Source organism: Lagopus leucura, unplaced genomic scaffold (assembly GCF_019238085.1).
Source record: "Lagopus leucura isolate 7727_CA_CO unplaced genomic scaffold, USGS_WTPT01 Super-Scaffold_73, whole genome shotgun sequence".
Classification (NCBI taxonomy): domain Eukaryota; kingdom Metazoa; phylum Chordata; class Aves; order Galliformes; family Phasianidae; genus Lagopus; species Lagopus leucura.
In genome coordinates, this window is record NW_024962252.1 from 42667142 (window position 1) to 42683102 (window position 15961).

Sequence of the window (15961 nt, forward strand, 5' to 3'; positions counted from 1 at the left end):
TGCTGACTGTAGTGAGAGCCTGTCCAGATAGCATCTCCCTTCTGCCCCCTTTCTCTGCCCACGGATTGCAGAGACCAGATCTATGAAAAAGAAAAAGGAAAGGGAAGGGAAGGGAAGGGAAGGGAAGGGAAGGGAAGGGAAGGGAAGGGAAGGGAAGGGAAGGGAAGGGAAGGGAAGGCAAAAGGGGAGAGGAAAAGCAGAGATATCAATGTTAACAAGGCCAGGAGCCCAGCCTGGCATGGACAGACTCCCTCCACAGTTAACGGCACAGTGCTAGGAAGGAATTGACCGCTGAAAATGAATCACAGAATCACAGAATTGCCAGGGTTGGAAGGGACCTCAATGATCATGAATCTCCAATCTCCCTGCCACATGCAGGGCCACCAACCTCCACGTTTAATGCTAAACCAGGTATCCAAGCAGAAAAAGCGAATGTATAGGAGAAGAAAAGATAAATAAATAAAAATTGAAGGTAACAGCAGCGGAGCCGCCCTCATCTTTGAACTGTCATCTCGTCACGTGAAACATCAGCCCAGTATTGTGAGAAGGAACAGCCTCAGGGGAGGGCGCTGGGGGGATCGCAGCCGTCCCTGAGGCGTGCGGCCCCTAGGGGGCACTGCGACACCGGAGTGGAGGCGGCGCCCGGCCGCGACGGGCGGCGTGTGAGCGGCAACTGGAGCGGGCCGGGGCGGGCTCAGCGCGACGGGGTGAAAGAGGGCCCGTAGGGGTGCGACAGTCGTTGTGAGCTCTAGTTAAGTGAATGCTACAAAAAATCGGCGTCTTACCTCCTCAGTCCTTTAAATCAAATAGCAATAAATTTTGTGATGACAGATGAAGATATCCAGGCTTTCGTCTGTTGTGAGAGAGAAGTGGAGCACAAAATAAATTGCATTAAGCACAAGCATAACATCCTTGTTTCTGGTAGACTGTGCCAAGGCCCGTACAGGAGAGCTCTGAAGTGACTGGAGCTCAGAGGCCGTGATTTTTAGGGACTTGAACAGACACAAATGGGATTATGAGTTAAAAAAAAATAAGGCTGTGGAATAAACATTTATCTTTATTCTCCTCTTACAAGTGGCTTTCCTATTCTATTAAACATTAATGCAGATCAAAATCTAGTGTTGCAGCGGATTTAAATGGGGAAGCATATCACTGAGTAGAAATTGATAAGCAACAGCCTTTTTTTTTTTTTTTTTTTTTAATAAGGATTTAATCCTTCTTTTGGAAAGACTGAATAACATAGGGTGGTTCTGTACAGCTGCTTTCACAAAGCAAAGAACAAAACACATCAGACTACAGATTGCAGATTGCTGTCACTCCGCTCATGGCAGCAATAGATAAAATGATGGCTGGGCACGGACATTACAAGTAGGGGAAGAAAACTAATTTCTACCTCTGTTATTTTCTGCTGGGGAAAAAAAACACCAAACATACATACACACACAAAAACGCTCTCGAAGTGTAAATTAACAAGACAGCTCCACATCACGACACAGTGCTTTATCTTCTTAACAGGAAAAGACAGGAACATTTGTAATAGAACACCTTCAATTTGAGCAGCATAGTAACATTCAGTGTTTTAAAGTAATGAGCATCTTGTGCACTGCTGCTAGCACTGTGCCTTTTACCACTGTGTGACAGATGCACTTAGCCCAAAATTTACAATTTGCAGTCTATTCCCATCTTTCCCAATGATCCAATGATGGAAACCTTTGCATTCATGTTATTTATACTGAGGATAAATCTAAAGAGTTCTATGGAATTCATCAAGGAATTCATTTTTCCTGTTATTTTTTGTTAGTCAGTTAAATTTTAGAATACTTGGATCCATTTGTGTTCTCCAGAATCATCCTATCCTGTGTACTGGAGAACTCCAGTGGGCGTCTGAGATGATCTAAGGACACAGAACTGGCAGCACATTGGGTTGGCTCTGTTTGCAAGCCTCGGTGATTGGAGATGTGGTCTCACTGGGTTTCATCACAAGTTGGAGGGATCTAGGCTTGCCTGGATGCACACTGTCAGGCAGCAATTTCTCTGGTGCCCTGTCTTCTGCCTATGCACAACCACTAATCAACATCCTAACAAGAACAGAGAGTTCAAATGCTTTGAAAGCTGTGCATCTTTCATGTATCACAGGAGATTATGCTTTTGGAATGTGGAGTCAGTCAGCTGTAAGCTTTATTTGAAATGTTTCTCACAGTTTAGCAACATCAACTGCTTCTACTCCGATGGAGGATCAGGCTGTTTTGGCAGAAGGCTGTGAACTCTTCTGTGACACCAACCTTGTCCATGTTCCCACATTCCTGTGGGGAGGAAGAGGACCCAGCTCCAGGTCCTGCTCCTGCCCCCAGGCTTTGCAAAGTGAGTATGACATCTCAGATAGAAATATTTCTTTTGATTCTGTTCTGAATCAAGTAAAACTTAGAGTCTATGGGTTTTGGTGAAGGTGAGCAACCACCAGCTGTGTTGACAACGCTAAGGAGCTGGTACATCTTCTTATGTACAGGCTTGTGCAAAGCCTCCGAACTGTCAGTTCTCCTACACCTTCCAGCTGGCTGGAGAACACCAGAAGAAGTGGGTGGCAATGTGCTTCTCTTCACTGGATATATATATATATATATATATTTCCTCTTTCAGGTTTCCTCATCTTTTATTCTGAGAGGATTGAGTAAAAACTAGTTCAGGACTGTAAGCCATGCTGTCATCATCTATGGTTATGTGTGTAAATTATCCTATGAAGTGCAGCCATAAACATTTTTTTGTTGTTTGTCATTTTGCATGTAGATGTGTATATATAAATATGTGCACGTGCATTTACATATTTGCATGTTGCACACAAGTATATGATGTATATACATATATGCAAACACACAGACAGAGAAATACATGTATGTGTCTCTGTGTTAATATGTTACTTGAAATGATCTGCATTGGATCTTTATGTAATAGCTGCACTTCAAATGAATTTGTTGGCACCTTGCTTTTCATTTCAACACAGTAGATACACAGCTATTCGTTTTTTACTTATTTCTATAAGTAATGGCTAATTTGGAGGCAAATTCTTTTCCTGAATTTTTTATAAATCCCTCTTAAATTGTGAGTGAAATCTGCCTCTGGGCCAAAAACCTTACCTGGCACAGGGTCACCTGTCTTCGCTGAATTTAATGGAGATATGTGTACTGCTATTAATTAAAAAGATGGTGATTTTTCTATATATAGTAGGCAGCATGTATAATTATGCATGCTATAACATTTTTGTAATTGCTTCTCTTTTGACTAATACAAGTAACTCCCGCCTCATCTAAAAGTAGGTCTAGAAAAGTAGTTAATTTTAGCTTTGGATTAATAGGCAAGTTTTAAATGAGACAATTTAATTCTAAATGACCTCAGAATTTTGTACTTCATTCTTAGGGCCTTAGAGGAAGATAGTGGTCTAGCCAGCATCTTCCTGATCTGTTTTCTAGATAGAGCATCTGGGGCCAGTTGAATACTGGAGCAAACAAACTTTTTTTCAGTAACTTTTAAAATGCAAATCAATATAAACCCAAATTGTTACAGAATGCTGATATTAATTTTTCAGATACAATAATTTATTTTAATTTGATGATTATTCTGTACCTGTGGGAATGTTATTGCAGCTGCACTAATATACACCCGTTGTTAATAATCTGTTATTAATGAACTTTCTTTCAGTTTTGAAGTCAATGAGGACATATCACTCTCAGTTATGTACTCCTATTAAGCACAAATTTTGCCAGAGAGGAGTAGCAATACTCTAATCTTAAAATATGAGTAAGTAGAACTGTAAGATTTTAATATTTGCTCCATAAAAACTCTTACCTGTTGCAGTAACGAGAAAACAACAGCTGAGGACCCTTCTGCAGACTAATATTTCAGGCACTGCGGCTAATATTGAAGAAATTAATGACATTGGTGGGTTCAGATGCTGCTCACTGGTTATTTTAAACAAACTGCAGATTTGCTGAACCACTGACTGTTATTTAGGTGGTTCTTCCAGAAGACAGAGGACAAGAGATCTGATATGATTTTTTTCCAGAGTTTCCAGGAGCACCTTTAGAGTTCAGTCTGTGGAGAATACATGCTTCACAGCTCTAATAGCATTCTTTTGAAAGGTTAGTGAGCATGTGAATAAGGGTGATTTGGCTTATACAGCGTACCTGGATTTTTAAAAGCCTTATGCAGGGTCCTCAGGAAGAGTGTTCAAAGAAACTAATCAGTTATGAAATGACAAAAGAGGCTTCATTTTTGATTAATAGCTACTAGTGAGATCTATCAAGGGCTATTAAACATAATTGTCCAGTCGCAACCTCTATTCAGGCAATCCTTGAAATGGTAATTGCTGGAACCGGGCTGGCAAAGATATCACCACCTGCTCATCCTTCACTTATGCTCTTTCCTGAAGCATTTGCTATTGGCCTTTGTCAAGAACATAATACCGAGCAAGGAATATTTTACTCTGACCTAGAGCAGCCTTTCTGGTATTCTTAGCTAAGTATAGAAATTTACACCAAGGAATAAAAAGTATCTATATTTTGCTCTTTTTAATGATAAAAGGTCTCTTCTTTATGTAATATAATGAATTTATTTAGAAATAGACCAACAATTTTCACATCAGTAACTTATTTTCTGAAGGGTATCTAACTCACAACCTTTGAGACCTTATTGTCCTTTTTATTATTTTACTTGTTGCAGTACAATGTCGGGGGCAGTGCAGAAATACATAATTCATATAGGTTTTAGAACATTTCAGGGAAAAGAACATTGCTAAGGCAGTCCAGTGAGTTGAGTGAGTTGTCTGCAGAGCTCTGGGTGGCTGGCAGGAACAGGAGATGGCCAGAATGACTTGTGTGCCTGTCATAACTGGCCTTGGGTAACTCGCACAGCTAAAAGCACTGAAGACAAGGAGGGGTTGGAATGCAATGTATATGCATTGGTAACAATTTGTGACAGTGTAAGAGTTTAAGAGACAGCAAATTTGTTCAAATCAACTTCCGTAAAAATGAGCATTCTACCCTTTCTTATATATTATTTCTCATTGAGACTGCATACGTACAGTGATGAGTTCTAATGTATACAGAAGCATTCTTCTCCCATAAGAAATACTTGTAGGAGGAAAGATTTATGCCTGCATTCTAAACAGAAAAACTGACCTCTCGGTCTGTCAAGCTGTCAGGAAGATCTCTTGGCAAGTTATAATTGTTCACTCTTACTTTTTGGCCAATCTATTTAGCTTCAGAGGTACAACTTATTATTTTAACAACAAAGATGCCATTCTTTTGGGGCACTAACTCTTCTCTTTCACCTTTTTTAAACCCTTTTTTGATTTAAGACTATTTTGTCTGTTGGTAAGGATTGGCACTATGTTTTTCAACAGCCTCATACCATTTGTAGAATGCCCCCAGCCCCTTGTTTTGAGTAATTTGGCAAAAGGTGACCAAGTTGCAAATAGCATTTGCTTGTGTCCATGAAGTCAACCTGTTTTAGGTGAGAGGTCTAATAAAAGGCAAAGAGATTTCCTGACGGCAGCTAGCAGTGAATCAGAGCTTGGTGACAAAGATGCTGTACATGCCTTCCCACCTGGTAACTAGATAACAAGAGCCAGATTCAGGCTACTCAGCAACAGAGGCAGATTTCAGCTCTGGTGCTCCATAAAAAGAATAAAATGTAAATCGATTTTTTTTTATTTTATTTTATTTTTTGAAAATCTGGAATTTGAGAGACCAGGTGTGAAAGATATCAGGGTGGTTTCAGGGGTGATGTGGATCTTAACTGAGAGAGATCCATATAGTGCTGGACTGAATGGTGCTGGAGGTGTATTGAAGTTCACTGTCCAGTGCTCATTAACCTGGCAAAATCAGAGGCCAATAAAAGCTCTCATTTATCTCATGCAAAGGGAAGGCTACTCAAAAGCTTTCTTAATGCTTTCTTAAATTACATGCTTCAGATTAACATCTAGTTCCCTAAGCTTCTCTAAGAAGTCAGTGAGAGGATGATAGTTAATCCATAGCTGTTTTTCTCACTGGCTTAAAGAGGAATTGGAGGGGAGAGGGGGCTTTAAACTCTGATAAACTCTGACAGGACTCAGAGCTTCAGGATAGTGGTGGGATGTGTTTCAGGAGCTTGTGTGTATTTCATAAACCAGATAATGGAGAATGAAAGTGGAGAGCAGCCAGAAGAGTTAGATCAGGTAGAATGAACCAAGACTTCTTCATTCAAGCAGACAGTGGTCTTTCATTTGCAGTCAGTGCAGTCTGTATTCATATATAAAATGTGGACATTAGCTCAAAAGAAATACATTTAATCCATTTTTTTTAAAATACCATTTTTATCAATTGAATTTGCAATGATGGATTCTTAACATTAAATGCTTAGCTAGTGACAGATGCTATGGTACATTCCGAGTAACTTTCCTACCATTCAATTTAGTAACGAGCATTTTCACATAAGTGGTACAAATGCTGATTCTTGCTGAAAGACAGGAAAGAAAACCTAGATGAAATATGAATGTGTAATCAATACAGAGGTTGAACCACCTGCAATAAGAATATGCATCTGAACAACCCTGCCTAATCTAGCTTCATTTAGTTTGGTATGTTTGGTATGTGTTATTTTCAACTTCTGATACTTGTAGCATTTCCTTAATATCTAGTAAACATCTAAAAGCAAAATAATTAGAAGTTTTATGCACACTCTTGCCACATTTTTTATTTCTGAATAAGATATTTTCATACTTCTCTTTTTCAGATATACTTTTTACTTTACTTTTTCAGATAGGAGGCTATACTCCACTAAGTACTAAAAGGTTTGGAAAATATTTTTTCCTATGTTCCAATTAAAAGGTTTTTTCATCTCACGTTGGTGGAAACCTATTTGTATGTGCAGTCCTATTAAATTTAGAAGCAAATTCAAATGAGTAAATATTGCATGAATAACAGCAAATGAATTTTCCAATGACTCCATCAGATTTTTATTGATTTGTAAGGCCAGCCATCTACATATTGCAAACTAATCTTTTTTCTAATGGAAGTTTAGAGGGAACATATACGTCAAGGATTATGAGTATGGAAAAAAGCCTCTCAGTCTGTGTATCTTTTACATACCAATGATTTTAAGTTTATGTGAGCTCTACAGTGCTGCTGTCATGGCAGGAACTTCATGTTAAGTTTGAATTATGGAAAGATTACATATATCATTTCTGCAGACATCAAACTCTTGTGTGACTTGTTAAATCTGCTCTTACAATAGTGGAAAGACTGCAACCAAAGACACTGCTGTGGTATTCCAGTGAGGTATGATTAAGTTGGAGATACTCCCATCCATTGGTTCTGTACGAAGATATCATTTCTAATTGGTACCATCTGACTTAATTCAACTTTTCTTTGAATGTTTTTATTGAAATTCTTTTGGTAGTTTTGGTTTGACTTTCCCCGTTTTAATTACCAGCAGGGGATAAATATTTCAGTCCTATTTCCTAAAAGCTCATCTCTTTTCCCAATCCTTCACTGACAGTCTCTCTGTCAGCTAGAGTCTTGTCTCTACTTGTCTCAGAAGTGAAAAAATCTCAGTTATGTTCATTCTTGATCTCTTCTCCTATGGCATAATTACCTGATGTAATGTTTTGGACCTCCAATCCATGGAGATCAATCTCTTAATGATTTTCTCAATTATTAATATTTCCATTTTACAGAAGCCCAGAGAGTCTTGCACATGATTACGTAAGAGGGTCAGCCTGTATCTTCTAATCCATCACCTATACCCTAATTATGTTCCCCTGCAAAAGTTTTCTAAAGAACCAAATATTTGCTTTCTTGTCATTTTCAGGTAATTATGACTGTGGCCGAGACTGATAAACATGAAGTTAAGAACTTTGCTCTTCAAGGATGCTTACATTTGATATTAATTGTATGACTTTTTTTTTTTTTTTTTTTTTTTTTTTTCAGGAAAAAAGAAAATTCTTAACGCTAAGATCATTTAATGAAGGAGCAAGAATGAGATGATAGGTGATCAGTCACGTTGCTTGACAGCTGAATTATGAAGATTAATACTCCAAGGCATTACTGAGAAATTTTCCGAAAGAAATTAATTCATTGATTCACTGTGGATTTCTGAACAGTGAATGCATAGAAACAGTCTGTTTTGTAAAGCTAACTTGGTGCACTCCAAACAGCTGATTCATTCTTTCATAAAACATCTCTGCCTTCTTTTAAGACAAAATGTACTTTCACTCCTCTTTGGACTTTCACTCCTCTTTGGCTGTTGCTGCTTTTCAGCATCCAAATTTCCTTTCCCTGGAGAGGGAACCAGCCACAAAATACATAACCCCCAAGAAGGCACAATGCCTTTTTACATCACCTCTGACTTAAATATCTCTACATCTGAGATGTGAACTTAAATTCAAGTCCATTCTGTTCTCTGAAATTTTGACTCCAAATGAGTCATGTTAAGTAAATGTCATCTTTTTTTTTGAAATTTTTTAGTCCACATTGCTCAGATTCCTAATTTACCTTGTGATGCCATGCAGATAACTCTTCATGGTGATTCTATTTCTTCTGTCTTTTTTCTCTCTGCTGATTTGCGTGTTATTCGTTATTACATCTCAGCTTTTTTTGCTCCTCTAGCTGTTGGAGTCACTGAGAAGCTGTTTTATAAGTTTCTGTATCTCCAGCTCCTTTATGCAACACCTGCTGCTGAGTACTCCTTAGTTAACAAAATCAGAGGATGAGCCTAGAAAAGTTAAGCTGGACAACTTAATGTGGCTGGTTATTTAGATGGGACTAGCACTCTGATAAGAGCCATGTTCCAAACCTCTGGACAATTATAGTTGAAGGAGGATGTATTACTTGCTTTGCTTCAAAACACACCAGAAAAAAAGAGTAGAGAGCAGTGTTGTGAAATGGTTACAGAAGTATCAAATACATTATAAATGGCAAGAGAAATAGGACCTGACAGAGACATCACTGTAGCCTATTTGCATCATTTGATCAGTGAATGAATGAATGTGTTATCTCAGAGTTACAGGAGGGAATCAGGCATGCAGCGATTCTGGTCTTATTTGTTGCAATTCACTGAGCTACAATGTTATGCAAGTAGTCCTTACTGCTGAAGTTATGCTGATGTCAAGAGCACTGGCTGGCTGTGCTTGCTGTCAGACTGCATGTGTTGCACCTTGTGTTCATGTTTGTGTAGGCAGAAGGGATGTCCCCTGTTATTTGCATTTCCTGCAATTTGAGGAAACCGTGCTTGTGACAGTCCTGTTACATGGCCTGGTTTGAGAGATGGGTTAAACATCCTTGGAAGAGGTAAACATGGAAGGGGACTAGGGGGATGTTGTGAAAACCTGTTCCTTTTGAAGTGAGAAAATTGGAGACTATCATTTGTATTTTGGCTATTTTGGGTCCTCTTTCCCTCCCCTCGTCTCCACTCCCCTCCCCTCAGTTCTTTGCTTTTCTAGCACCTTTCCTCAGTAATTATTACAGCCTGCCATTGACATCTGAGAAGGTTGCTCCCGTTAGGACAATTTTTCAGATTTTCATCTAGGACATGTTGATAGTCTTATAAGTCTTTCATCTGAGCCAACTTTCTAAATAATGTCTATCAACGAAGGTCCTACGATCACTGAGTAGAGCAGATGAAATTATGAAAACTGAAAAGTATTAAGAAACCATTTGACAATATAAAAGCAATTTGCAAAAAAAAAAAAAGGCAATTTTTTAGTGTCTACATTTTACTTTTATTGCACCTCATGCTGCAAAACTCAGGTAGGAAACACACAGTGGCCTTGCAATTTTTCTGGAATTTAGAGTTGTATAATGAAAGGAAACAATATTCTCTTTACATACTAACACATAAAAAGAACAGTGTCCAAGGACACTTCCTGCACAGTCAATCCCACTTCTCAAAGATTCACCTGACATTTAAGTTAAGCATACTGGGGGTTGTGGTATAGCAGAGCTTGGGTGGAGACTGCTCTTTCATGATACCACTCTGTCAGTGTTCATGTGTGCCTGTTTCCCATTCTGCTCTGTTTGCTTGTCCAGTTTACAGCATGGCCCTACACTCAGTTGCACAGAACAACTGATGATATGATGCACCATTCTGTAGAGCTAAAGCAGATCATCTGTAAACTATAAGTGCAGGGACAGAAGGACTCCATAAGCCGATGCTGCTGCCAGAGCATGCCTATCATGAAAAAACAGTCTTAGTATGTGTATTTCGGTGATAGCATCACAGTAGTACCATATTAAGCTTGAAAGACAAAAAAAACTCTAGACGTGCTCGTAAACAGCAGCTCTTGGGTTTTCCTGGGCCTTTGAGACTCCAGCTTGCCTTTATTGTCTTTTGGGGAATGGACTTGGAACGGTGTTGCTATGGTTTATCTGAACAAAAAGTTTGTCTGTTTATTGATCTGAAAAGAAGATATTTTCTCCCCAGCTAGATGAAGCATGTAAATGTAGCCTGGAGAATGACTGAATACACATTCCTATTTGCTATGTCTTTTTACCTCTTTTTTCCCCTCTTTGTTTCATATTTTCACCCCAGTTAGCTTAAGTTCTCAAGGTTAATCTGTGTATTTCAGAGAGTGATGCTTTGTAAAACAATTAGCTAAGCATTAATCATTTATTTTGTCATTTTGGCTGCTGCTAACATATATTAAACTTTACCTCAGGATATATACACATCTGGTGGTGACAGTCATTGGTTAATTGAATGTGACTTTTAATGAACTTTTTGCCCAGCAGGCTGTACCGGGATTTATGAACCACTGTATTTTTTTGCAAGTGTTTTTGTAATTTTTGGTGGTTAGAGTCAAACACAAATATAGAGCCTTTGTGATAGCTGCTAGAGATTGCAATTGTACATGCATTGCCAGTTAATCTCCACGGGGACCAAAATCACCAGAGTTATGTTTCCCTTGGTAAAGGGGTTTATATATCATCTGAAAATGAATCATCTATGTATGGCTACTCATCATACCAGCCCTCACTGAGGGTGTGTTTCTCAGTGGCAGTATCACCAGTGTGACTTGCTTTCCTTTATCTCAGTTTCTCTGATAAAAGATGGCTGCCTGGTGCGTGTGTTATTGGTGAGACTGTTGGTGTGTTCTCCGTGGAGGTGGCACAAGGGAATACATTTCATGTTGTCTTAGAAAATGGGAACAGGCTTGAAAGGATTGTGCATGCTTTTCACACTAAAGAAGTGAGGGTGGCCAAAATTCAACTCAATTCAACAGCATGTGTATTTGGAACTCAGAAAAACAATCTGAGAGTGTGTAGAGACCCTTTCCCAATTATTTTGGTTTTGATACTAATAAGGATTTAGTTGTGATGATCGGCTCATCAGATTTCTTTTTATCTCAGTTTCTGATTGCCATTGTTTGTATGCCTTGGAAGAACAGATGATCAAAAACTGAACAGAGTGAGGGAACCTTTGGAAATTAGTTATGTATACAGAGAATTGGCAAGAGCATTAATAGATGCAAAGGAATTTTGCAAGAAGATAGGAAACAATCTAAATGAAGTCAACTCACAGTATGAATATCAAAAGAGAACTAGTTTGGAAATGGAAATCCAACACACTTGGAATTAATGTAGAATCATTCTAAGCCTGGCATGATTCACACAGTGCCAAAAGGCTGTGCAATTTGCATCAGTATCTATGTTTCAATACAATTTTGTAACCAGGCTATTTAAATGCTTTAATCCTTTTATGACTGTGTGTGGGAGTCTGGAGATGAGGAAGGGTGGGCGAGGGCTGGATATCTGCACGGCACATCTCACATACAGCCCATCAGGGCCAACTCCAGGCTGAAAAAGCAGCATCTCTGATCAAACCCTTGCTTTTTCATTCTGATACATGCATCTCAGCTTCAGATCCTTGCAGCAGACATTCCTGAATGTAGGCAAAATAATCTTGCCCTCAGAATGCTTTAATTTAAAATGCATGTATAGTGGTCAGTTGTACTTTGGATCACTACGAGATGTAAAGCCTGATGCTTTGCACTGCATGCATTTGGAAGTTGGCGTGCATTTGGATGCCTACATGTAATCTCATGAATCAGAAGCTAGATTTTTGCTTTACCTCCTTTAAACTTCCATAGAGTTAACTCTTGATTTGTAGTGATGAGAGATGAGTTGCTGGAGGCTGATATTTTGGAAGCAGTTTCCCATTTTTCATCAGTGTGCAGATATAACAGTTGCAAGAAGAAAATGTTACCGGTTTGAATAATGGTGCTGTCCAAGCTAGAAGGGGCTCCATGCATTGCTCATGCTGTCAGTATTGTAATGAATATACTGGTACACTAGAAATAAAAATTCTAGAATTCATACTGAAATTTCTTTTCCAAATAACATTCTCACCTACAGTATTTTGGAGAGTAGAAAACTCAGAGTCTATTCTTTGCCCAAGCAAGTTGGCAAATTTCAGGCCTTAAAGATGTAGGGAGCTGTGACACCAATGATACACCTGAGCTTCCTTCTTTGTTTCCAAAGCCTGTTGTAAGACATGTCACTTTTGGTTTTATATTAGAGGCCTCACACTAATAAAGAATGGGAAATTAGAATTTTTGTGTTTAATTTTACCTTACGAGTATTACTTCCATAACTTGCACTTAGTTACCCTTTCAGCTATTTTCCTTTTCTCTACATCATTCTCTGACTATGTGGGCAAAGTGTCTCTTAATAATGTGCTTCCTTTTACTTTTTGCAAACATGCTGAGAATCTCATTCTGTGCCTTTTTTGCTGTGTTGAGACAAATTGCACCTGGACCATTTTCTCTAATATCCTTTGATGGGTCTATAAGTAATTATTAATCTCAAGATAGTTTGGTTTCTTTATAAAATTCTTCACAGGTCTTACCTGAAAGATCCTGACAAAAGTATTGATACTAGAAAGACACCAAGCTGACCAGATCATCTATATGTGATGATGCTTGTAGTAGGTAGTGGGGCATGGCTTTCTTCCACCAAAGTCAGGATGATGTTTTCCATTAGTTCAGATTTACTTGCACATCAACTGATAGCATTGTTTAGGACATTTCCTTAGTGGATTATCTCAAATGCAAATACCTTCTGGAGCCCTGTTGAAGATCTGGTATCTTCTGTTTTGCTTACTTCAAGATCTGTTTATGTGGTAAGTTTACCCTTCATTTAGTTGAACAGCTGATCGATATCTGACATCCATAGGGACTACTGGGTGAATAATTTTGGCTGGCTGATTTTATTATTAATTTATGTGAGATATTTTTTCCTTCAACCATTCAAGACGCTGTAACTCTCCAGACCTTATTTCTGTGTAGAAAGTATGAATACGATATTCTCTGAATTCTTTAGTAGTGAGCAAAGACTTCAGTTATCCCCTCTTCTATGACCTCCTTAGAGATCCTACTCCTTGTTCAACTACAGAGAAGGAGTTTTATTAGCAATCAGGATACTTGCCTTTAGCAAAATATACCTTGAAATATTTGTTTATAGTTTTAAACCTAATACCCCAATTCGTGTGGGTTTATGTCCTATGTCAACTCCCATGTCTGCACACAACTTCCTCTTTTGAAAAATGCTTTTTTTTAGCTTCAGATAATGCCTCTTATTCTTTTCAGCTCTGACAGTTTATTTATAGTCCTCTAAGTTCTTTCTTTTTTTTTTTTTTTAACAACAAATATTCATTTATTCTGAATCTCTTAAGATGATGCTTTCAGTGAGGGCAAAATGTCAGCTTCCTAAAGCCAAATCTCCAGAATAGAAGGGAGTTCAGAAGTCTTACTGAGGCAAGGCCCTGCCTCCAGCTTAAAAGGCCACCTAAAACTCTTATATATTGCTGCAGGCAGTCTCGTGGCTGTTCAGATCCTATGAAAACTCTGCTAAGCACAGCTCTACCCGTAGATCAGAAGAAGGGCTCAATGCTGGTGGTTTTCTTCACGGCTAATCCAGTGCAACGGCAGGATGTTTGACCTATCCTCTCCTGCCAGTGCCCACCACAATGCAGGCACCACACCAGGAGCAAAATAATCCAGGTCTGCCAGCAGACCTTGTGCATGTTCACCCACTGGTTCAGCCTCCTGCTTGCTGAGTCAGGCATAAGCAGCCAGAATTGGACATGGGTTAAGGGAGACAAGCCCTTTTTGCCAGCCCTTAAACTTAGCTATGTGGTAAAACCATATTCACACTTTCTTCCTCAGATAGAAGGGTAATCCTTGGTAATTCACGAAAGCAGTCACTACTATTGTGCAGCCCTGAGGCTCAAACAATCTTGCATTTTGCTTTTGTCTCATTTTGACTTTATAGATACACTGCTCATCTCACAAATTGTAGATGTTACTTTAGGGTCACAGGACTACTAAGGATCTCGGTCGCTGAATTCAATCTCCTGCTTCTAGGCATCACTGTACAGCATAATCTGCACCAATTTCTCATCTGGAATTAAAAAATATTAATCTACAATATTTTCTTCACTGGATTGTTTTTTTATGATAACAATCAATTTCATTAAAAGGTTATCTGGGATTTAATCTTCTCTTGTATCCTACCAGAAATATTCAACAATGTAAAGAAAGGCTTTCATGAATATTATTAAAATACATTAGGATTTTTCCTAATCCTCTGTGTGTCTAAGTATATATAAACTGCACAGAGTTGCATCAAAACTTCTCAGCAAGGCTTTCAGGTATAAAATCTGTTTTTCAAGTGACACTGATTTTGCTATAAGAAGGGAAAAAACGAAACTATATCAAAGAAAAACCAGTTTACAATGAAGAAAGGCTCTAAGTAAACTGTTCTGTGTTAAGGAATGCCAACAGCAGAAAACCACAGAGCCAAAGAATCACAGAATATCCTGAGCTAGAAGATACCCAAAACAATCACTGAGTTCAACTGCTGGACTTATGGATCAATATCAGTTGGAAGTACTGTCATTCTTTTACGAAATTTTCACTGTCCATACAAAGGGCCTCCCCTTGTATAGGTGAATCCCAGCTCTCCCACATATCGGTCTTCCTGCTCTCTACTACTGAATATCGCTGCGGTCACTGATTTGCTCCTCAGCAGAAAGGATTTTTCTCTTAGGGCTACACTGGGAGCTTGCAGTTCTCTTAAGAACCTTTTGCCTTATAGGAGCCATTTCACTTATTGGCACCTTCTGGACACCCATCTTGAGTTTGATTCAGGTTGGGTGACTGAAGGGCTCTGTACCAAACAACACATGTCCCAGTCAGCCTGGATGCAGCAGACCTGGGCTGCATGAAGAGCGGCAATCATCACCATGGACTGCCTCAGAAGCACTCCCCCATCAGTCTGAAGCAATACGGAAGTTGGGTTTTTTTCTCTGAAGACATCCAGATGGGCTACAAAGATGTTAAGGCCTTCAGATTATGTTGGCAAGTTAAATCCATAAGTCTTGTGTTTAGACACAAATACCTGTATTGCAGAAATGCACAGAGTTGGGCCTATTCTTCTTCTCTTTCCTCATGCATCCTCATGCAAATGATGCACTGGAGGTGAACAGCACAATGACTTCCCATTCCCGCAGCAAGAATGAGCTGCTGAGTGTAAATCAGCAGCATAAATACTGCCTTCATGAGCAAATAATTGCAGTACCTGAGTAAGTCTTTTCTTTTTCCAGTCTTTTTCAACAAGGCCAAATGCCGGGTCCTGCACCTTGGCCACAACAACCCCAGGCAACACTACAGGCTTGGGTGGAGTGGCTGGAAGATTGAGAAGAGGAAATGGACCTGGGGGTATTGATTGATGCTCAGCTGAACATGAGCCAGCAGTGTGCCCAGGTGGCCAAGAAGGCCAATGGCATCCTGGCCTGCATCAGTAACGGCGTTGCCAGCAGGAACAGGGCAGTGATTGTGCCCCTGTACTCAGCTCTGGTGAGGCCGCACCTCGAGTGCTGTGTCCAGTTTTGGGCCTCTCACTGCAAGAAAGACATTGAGGCCCTGGAGCAG